Raw genomic sequence first — 9,301 nt, forward strand, 5'->3', positions numbered from 1 at the left:
CGTGAAGATCTTTTTTGTACAGTTCTTCTGTGTATTCTTGCCATCTCTTTTTAATATCTTCTGCTTCTGTTAAGTCCATACCATTTCTGTCCTTTATTGAGCTCATCTTTGCATAAAATGTTCCCTTGGTAGCTCTGATTTTCTTGAAGAGATCCGTAGTCTTTCCCATTCTGTTGTTTTCCTCTATGTCTTTGCATTGATCGCTGAAGAAGGCTTTCTTATCTCTTCTTGCTATTCTTTGGAACTCTGCATTCATATGTTTATATCTTTCCTTTTCTCCTTTGCATTTCACTTATCTTCTTTTCACAGCTATTTGTAAGGCCTCCCCAAACAGCCATTTTGCTTTTTTGCATTTCTTTTCTATGGGAATGGTCTTGATCCCTGTCTCTTGTACAGTGTCACGAACCTCATTCCGTAGTTCACCAGGCACTCTATCTATCAGATCTAGGCCCTTAAATCTATTTCTCACTTCCACTGTATAATCATAAGGGATTTGATTTAGGTCATATCTGAATGGTCTAGTGGTTTTCCCTACTTTCTTCAATTTAATTCTGAAACCTATAAAGCACCTCAAATAGAGGATATGAAAAATAATAAACTCATAGTATTCTCCCTCAGTTCTATTCCTTTCTCAGCTTTCCTGATTTCTGTGAATGGCAGTCTAATCCTTTTATTTTTAGAAGTAAATAACAGTGCTCATCTTGGACATAGCATTCTTCCTCATCTTCCATAACTGAAGCATTACTAAGTCCTGTCAGTCACATTTCCTAAATATTTCTCATATTGTTTTTTCATGTGCATGGCCAACACATTTCCTTCTGTACTTATTGCAATCTTGGGATTCTCAATAGCCTATTAACTAATTTCTCCAAACTCCTCTAAACTTTTCTTTAATCAATTGTCCATACTTTATTGCAGAGTAATCTGTCAGAATACATTTCTGATCATGTTGCCCATCTGCTAACTACCCTTTAATGATACATATTGCTTTCAGGAGGAAAAGTAGGATTCTTACCTTGGCCTTAGCATCCTGTGTGATGCAACCTCTGTCTCTGCTCTACCTTCATTGTGTACCAACTTCCTCATGCAGCCCCACTAGGCTTCTTCGCATCCTTCATACTCATTATTGCTCCTTTTTTCTACTCTTAACTAGGCAGTTTCTACATTCTTCCACCCTTAACTAGATATTTTCTACTCATCCTACAACTTTGAGTTCACACATCACTTCCTCTAGGAATTTTTCTCTGACCTCTTTATGTTATATCCCACTATAAGGGGCCTTAGAATCTGAAGGGAAGATCAGAAGAAGTTCTGTATCTGTTGTAATTTTCATTACACAATTTTAATATACACATTTAATGTAAAATGTTGAGTGGATTAGAACACTTGACAGAACACAGATTTACAGACTGTTTTCTCAAACACATTATCTCCTAAAGCTAAACAAAATATATGCTGCTTTTCTCCTTGCTTTTTTCAATGGATTGTTCTGTCAAATTTACCAACACAGTGGTGTGTGGGAGGCTGTGTGTATGATAATGTGTGCATGTTATTTTGTGAGTTAGATCAGTGACAGAAAAAATATCAGAAGGCAGAGGTAGTAGAAATGAGAGGGAAAATACTTGGGGAAAGGATACATTTATGTGGAGGGGACTTGGAAAAGATCAACTAGGGCAACCAGGGAGGAAAAAGACACAAAGACAAATGATCTTCAAGTCATAAAAAGGACAACAACTCCAACCTCAGCCAATATGAAATAAAACATTTTAAGCCTGTTGGACTAGATACACAATTTATCCCCAATATATTAGAGCTTGATGTGGGGTGGAGAGAGGCCTTCCTAGGCAATGGTTCTTCGATGCTCTGCCCTATGACTTTGAATTGCCTAGCCAGCTTCAAAGGAATGGCCTACACTTGCTCTCATTCTCTTTGTATTAATTTAAATTTCCCCTATGGTTTTCATAAGCAAAAATGCTTTTCTTTGTCCTGCCAAAACTTTTAGAAACAATAAATACAGCTAGACATCTCCCTGAAAACTCAGACAGAAACAAAATAAACTCCTTTTGCTGAGACCTTTTTTTCCATTCAGGATGAGAATTTTTTTAAGGAGTGTTAAGAGGGGATAAAATACAAGTATGCAGTGCTTCCTGCCCCACAGAGAGAGAGATCAAAATATCACAGATAAATGTTTTATTCAAGCCTCAACTCAGCTTTTATAATTCATGTTATCTAAACTGTGTGGATCATTTTCGAGGAAACTTAATTTGCTTCCCAATTAAAATAATTTTAATTATTAATACAGCCCAAACTCAGATAACAACAACAATGGACTCTTGATCACTGACATATAAGCTCATTTGAATTGTAATCAACTTCTAATACCTTGAACTTTGCAAGGCTCTCTGACTGGTTACTCAACTGGGTTTTCTTCCAGTTATGGAAAATGTAACTCTTGCATTAAAAGGGAGCTAGCTTGTGAGTCTGTTTCTGTTTTGTGAATTATTTCTTCCTTTTAAATGGCTGAATAATGTTCCATTGTATAAAATACCACATTGTCTTTATCCATTCCTCTGTTGATGGCCCTTTAAGTTGCTTCCATGTCTTGGCTATTGTAAATGAGTTTATCGTTGCCAGAGGGGAAGGGAAACAGGAAATTTGAGACCGACATGCACACATTGCTATATTTTAAGTGGATAACCAATAAGGTCCTGCTTGTAGCACAGGGAACTCTGCTCAATGTTATATAGAAGCCTGGATGGAAGGGGAGTTTGCGGGAGAATACATGTATATGTATGGCTGCGTCCCTTCGCTCTTCATCTGAAACTATCACAATATTGTTAATCAGCTGTACCCCAATATAAAATAAAAAGCTTAAAGCAAATAAAAAGAGCTAGCAAGGCATATGGGACACCAAAGTGAAGCATAATACATCTTGCTGGAGATATGTTTATTTTTTTAAACAAAATTCTATACATATAGAATTAGTCATATTATAGAGTAAAATGAATGAAAGAATGTATGCATTTTTCAAAACCAAACATTGACTTGAAACAAGTTTGATACTTGTAGTGGGTCCTGGGTTTACCTTCTCACATTCCTTTGATGTCTCAATGTCTTGATAGAAAATTTTAAGAAGCCACAAGTATGATATTTCAAAGGTTTATTTAAAGTTTAGTATAGAATTGAATAAACATTTTAATAGAAAAATGCAAAGGTAAGTGTAAACATGGCTGTGGTAACTTAGAAACATTTTCTTAATTCCTGACTCCTTCCTGATGTATCCAAATCAATACCATCTCTTCCTCTGGAGAATATACAGACTTATATTCTGATTTAAAGGGGTATGGCATAATGAAAGAATAGCTGTACCTCCAATTCTCCCACTTTTGTTAATGAGTGTTTTGTGACAAATAAATCATTAACCAAAATGGGAAAGTTAGAGGCGGAACTGTTTGAAGAGAAAGATTCTACAAGTATTCATCACCTACCTAGGTTGACAAAATGAGTATGCGAAGCAGGAGAACACATAAAAGCAATTAAGGCTTAACTCATTTCTCACCCTCTTATCCAAAATTCAATCCAAATTTAAGCTGCATCAATTTATATCTCATATTATTTCTCATACCTTTCCAGTTCCACTTACTCTACCTGTCTCCAACTGCTTACTACCAGAGAATAATAATTTCATGATTATTTTTAATCCATTTTACCTCTTTGCTCTTCGTCCATATACTTTTTTTGTATTCCACTCACCTGTTAGTCTTTACTTGCCTTCTGGATCAAAGACTCTGTCTTGGTTCTCTTTCTATTTTACTAGTTGCTCCTCTGAGTCTCTCTTGCTGATTCTTCTTCATCTCCCTATTCTCTATAGATGGTGATGTCCCAAGACTCAATATTCAGACCTCTGTTAATATTTATTCTTTTGGTTTTAAATCCCATCTGTGTGCTGCTGACTCTCAAATACACATCTTCAATAAAGATCTCACCCTGAAATCCAGATTTGTTTATCCAACTGCCTATACAACTTTTATACTTGGCTACCAAATATTATCTCTGTTCACGGCAATGGCATCCAAAGTGCATCTCATTACCTGACAATCTAGACAGACAGTACGACTACATTTTATTTACTGTCTGTATTCCTCTACTAAAAAAAAAAAAAAAATCACAAGATAGAGATGTCATTTGTGTTATTCTTTCCTTATTGCAAAATAGCTTTGCCTGACAGAGATGCATATATGTATTAGATGAATGGAGGAAGAGGTTAGTATATATTTTAAGATCAATGAAATACTTATGTGTTCCCCAGGAAGCAGAGTCTGAGATAAAGATTAATGGTTAGGAAGTTCACTGGAGAGTACTCTCAAGGTAAACTCCTGGGAGTCAGGTGAAGAAAGCAGCATTAGGTCAAGGGAGAAGCCAGTCTGTGATTCCATGAAGACCCCTGTAGTTGAGTTGGCACTGAGTTATCACTAGAAATGGATCCAGGATAGGGGGAATATTTACAGCCCACATCAAGCAATGAAAGCAAGCTCCCTTGCGGGAGGTAGGGCTTTTCAGATAAAGGCCATGTCTATCTCCATCTCAGTTACCTTCTCAACATCAGGATGGACATGTATTTTAGTTCTAAGAGGCCCCACATTTTTCACTCTGCTCTTATTTTCAAGGTCAGATGTTAGAAATAAATTATCAAAGTGTTTCAAAGGTATAAGAAGCAATTCTGAGGACCCACATGATTGAATATATTTGGTTCACTTGAATGCAGCCATGAAATTAAAAGACACTTACTCCTTGGAAGAAAAGTTATGACCAACCTACATAGCATATTCAAAAGCAGAGACATTACTTTGCCAACAAAGGTCCGTCCTGTCAAGGCCATGGTTTTTCCTGTGGTCATGTATGGATGTGAGAGTTGGACTGTGAAGAAAGCTGAGCACCGAAGAATTGATGCTTTTGAACTGTGGTGTTGGAGAAGACTCTTGAGAGTCCCTTGGACTGCAAGGAGATCCAACCAGTCCATTCTGAAGGAGATCAGCCCTGGGATTTCTTTGGAAGGAATGATGCTAAAGCTGAAACTCCAATACTTTGGCCACCTCATGCAAAGAGTTGACTCATTGGAAAAGACTCTGATGCTGGGAGGGATTGGGGGGCAAGAGGAGAAGGGGATGACAGAGGATGAGATGGCTGGATGGCATCACTGACTCAATGGACGTGAATCTGAGTGAACTGTGGGAGTTGGTGATGGACAGGGAGGCCTGGCATGCTGTTATTCATGGGGTCGCAAAGAGTTGGACACGACTGAGTGACTGAACTGAACTGAAGACATTGGATAAGTCAACTTCATAGACAAAGAAACAAGTATAACAGAAACTGAAAATATGCTGGATTTATAAAATAGAGATAGTGAAAGTGGAAGTCGCTCAGTCATGTCCATCTCTTTGTGACCCCATGGACTATAGAGTCCATGGAATTCTCCAGGCCAGAATACGGAAGTGGGCAGCCTTTCCCTTCTCCAGGGGATCTTCCCAACCCAGGGATCAAACCCAGGTCTCCTGCATTGCAGGCGGAGTCTTTACCAGGTGAGCCACAGGGGAAGCCCATGATATAGAGTTAAAAGAGGAGTTTTCAAAGTGAAGGGCAATTCATGTGCAAATTAAATAGAGTAATCAAGACAAAAAGCAGTTGATGATTTTTCAGAGTATTTTCATTATTTTTGTCATTTCTCTTGTACACGAACTCTCCCCACACATGCTGCTGCTTACTTCCTACTTGTGTGATTTGGATATCGTTATCCAAAGACTCTCACGGTCTGGTCTCTTGGGCCACTCCTTTCCAATATGCTTCATAAGTGCTGTCTCTTCTGGTAATTCTTGGAGCAAACTTCTATTTTTGTGGAGCCTATGAATTGCCTACCATTAACACTACCTACTTTTTCCCTTAGTAAAGGAAGTGGCTTGGAGTAGCAGTCTGCTGAGATCAAAACACCGTGCTTTCCTTTCTCTCGGGTACAGTTATATGACAATTTTGGTTAATGAAGTGTGTCTTAGAGTTTTTAAAAAGATATTTTTTTTTCCCTATATTGAAAGCGTCTCTTTCTCTTTTGTCCCTTCTGTGTACAATGTGGATATGAGACAGAGGGGCAGTGGCATCTTACAACCATCAGGGAGCAAGTGTAACCATGAAAGCCAATATACGGGTAGATTCAGAGTAGAAACACAGAGACAAGTCAGGTTCTTGAAGGTGGTGTTGCTGCTGCTGCTAAGTCACTTCAGTCGTGTCCAACTCTGTGCGACCGCATAGATGGCAGCCCACCAGGCTGATTCTCCAGGCAAGAACACTGGAGTGGGTTGCCATTTCCTTCTCCAATGCATGAAAATGAAAAGTGAAAGTGAAGTCACTCAGTCGTGTCCGACTCTTAGCAACCTCATGGACTGCAGTCCACCAGGCTCCTCCGTCCATGGGATTTTCCAGGCAAGAGTGCTGGAGTGGGTTGCCGTTGCCTTCTCCGGAAGGTGGTGTTAAACCATTGCAAAATCCCTGGAGTAGTGGCCTCTGGATTTCTAATTATGTAAGAGAAATAAGCCTTTTAAAAATGTTTTAATTTTACTGAAGTATCACATTGTTTTAAAATGTTGTGTTAATTTTTGCTGTGTAACAAAGTGACTGAGTTATACATACATATATTTATGAATATATACACACATATATATTTCATATTCTTTTTTTTTCTTTTTTTAAATTTTATTTTATTTTTAAACTTTACAATATTGTATTAGTTTTGCCAACCACAGGATGTTGAATATTACAGTTGAACTTTGTTTATCCATCATATAAATGATAGTTTGTATCTGTTAGTCCTAAATTCCCAATCACTTCCACCCCCAGCCCCTACTCTTGGCAACCACAAATCTGTCCCCCATGTCTGTGAGTCTGTTTCATAGATAAGTTCATTTGTGTCATATTTTAGAATCCACATATAAGTGACACAGTATGTTTTTTTTTTCTCTTTTTGACTTATTTCACTTAATATGACAATCTCTAGGTCCATTCCTGTTATTGCAAAGGGTATTATTTTGCTCTTTGTAATGACTGAGTAATGTTCCATTGTACAATGGAAGGTTGTATATATATTTATACCAATTATGTATGTATATTTACACCAATTATAATATGTGCATGTATATTACATACACACACACACATATACACACATCACATCTTTATCCATTAATCTGTTGAGGAACATTTAGGTTGCTTCCATGTCCTGCTGCTGCTGCTGCTAAGTCGCTTCAGTCGTGTCCGACTCTAGCGACCCCATGGACTGCAGCCTACCAGGCTCCTCCGTCCGTGGGATTTTCTAGGCAAAAGTACTGGAGTGGGGTGCCATTGCCTTCTCCAGCTTCCATGTCCTAGCTATTCTAAATAGTGCTGCTATCAACATTGGGGTGCATGTGTCTGTTTAAATTTTTGTTTTCTCAGGGTATACCCCCAGTTGTGGGATTGCTGGGTTACATGGTAGTTCTATTTTTAGTTTTTTAAGGAACCTCCATACTGTTTTTCGTAGCGGCTGTATTAATTTACATCCCCATAATCCTGCAAGAGGATTCCCTTTTTCCACATCCTCCCTAGGATTTATTATTTGTAGATTTGGAAACCATTTTAAATGTTACTATTTATTGGGTATTCTATTACATTGTGTGTTGCTAACCACATTCTTAAGTGATAATGTTTTCTTAGTTACATTCTATTTTCATTCTGTATGTTTTTTCCAAATTATCTTTCATAAACCCCATATGCTAATAACTCATAAATCTATATTTCCACCATAGTCCCATCTTCTGAGATCAAGAATGATATAATCAAACCCTTACTGAGTGTCTTTTCTTGCATGTACTTAAACATTTGAAAGTCAATAGCTTTATTCACAAACTCATTGTATTTTCCCCACAGTTTTCCATTTCTCCTTATTAGGCTCATAGGCACTGGTATTCAATCAATCATAAATAATGAAATCTAGAAGTCAGCCAGGACTCTTCCTCTTACTTATCTTGTTGAAATCATCAAGTCTTATGCCATCCCCTAAACAGTTCTTAAAATTTAACTCCTTTATGTACACTGAATTATCCAGAGTCTCATCATTTCTCCTTGGTCCCTGTTAGTATTCTCCTTTCATTACTGTACTTTCAGCCCTCCAAATCTTCCATCCCTTATTCATAATGGAATTAAAATGATCTAATATTGAAATCTGATTTCTAAGCCACCTTAAACCCCCTAATTGTTCTCTATAGCCTTCGCAATAATGCTCAAATTCTTTACCTGGCATGTAAGGCCTTAAATGATCTGGCTTCTTTCCTGCCTGTCTTAATGCATTTCTGCCAAAGCTTTCTTCCAATTGTGTGTTTAACTCAGTCATGCAAAATTACTTACAGTGGTCCATGGACAGACCGTTTTGTGCTTCTATACTTGGCCCATGTCAGTTTTTTTCTGTGGAGGACTCTTCTGTTTGTTCATCTGATGGACCTAGTACTTTAGAATTCTAAAATTGATGCAACCTCCCCAAATGTATCATTTGTAACTTTATTTCAAATTTGCAACAAGCCTTAGTCTTTCACAGCTTTTAAGATAGAAAGCCTTTTTTAACATGTAATAAAACAGCACTCAGTGCTTCTAGCTTCACTTTTACTCCTCCTCATGAAGGAATGACTTTCTTAGTTGTGAAATGAAAAGTATCAGTACATACTTTTTCACTTGGGTGGAGCTAATTTGCGTAAAAAATACATATATGCATTATGCATTTGGTCTCTGACCTCCCTTTCCATCTCAGATTAGTGTGAGCAGTCACTCTGGCTAGGTATGTTTGCTCTATAAGCCAAGGTTTCCTGTGGCTATTTTTAAATTGATGACTGTTTCAAGAAGAGCCACTTAACTCATATGAGTCCCACTGTGTTCTTCAACAACTTAATAGGAGCAAAGAAAATACATGTTCATTGTGCATTTCTCTCTCAACTGGTTCTGAAAAAATATTTACTTCCAACATTTGGTATATTCATTACGTTATGTATGTGTGTGGAGAAGGCCATGGCACCCCACTCCAGTACTCTTGCCTGGAAAATCCCATAGACGGAGGAGCCTGGTAGGCTGCAGCCCATGGGGGTCACGAAGAGTCAGACACGATTGAGTGACTTCACTTTCACTTTTCACTTTCTTGCATTGGAGAAGGAAATGGCAACCCACTCCAGTGTTCTTGCCTGGAGAATCCCAGGGATGGGGGAGCCTGGTGGGCTGCCGTCTATGGGGCCGC

The sequence above is a fragment of the Bison bison genome, unplaced genomic scaffold (genome assembly GCF_000754665.1).
Source record: "Bison bison bison isolate TAMUID 2011002044 unplaced genomic scaffold, Bison_UMD1.0 scf7180017864535, whole genome shotgun sequence".
NCBI classification, from domain to species: Eukaryota; Metazoa; Chordata; class Mammalia; order Artiodactyla; family Bovidae; genus Bison; species Bison bison.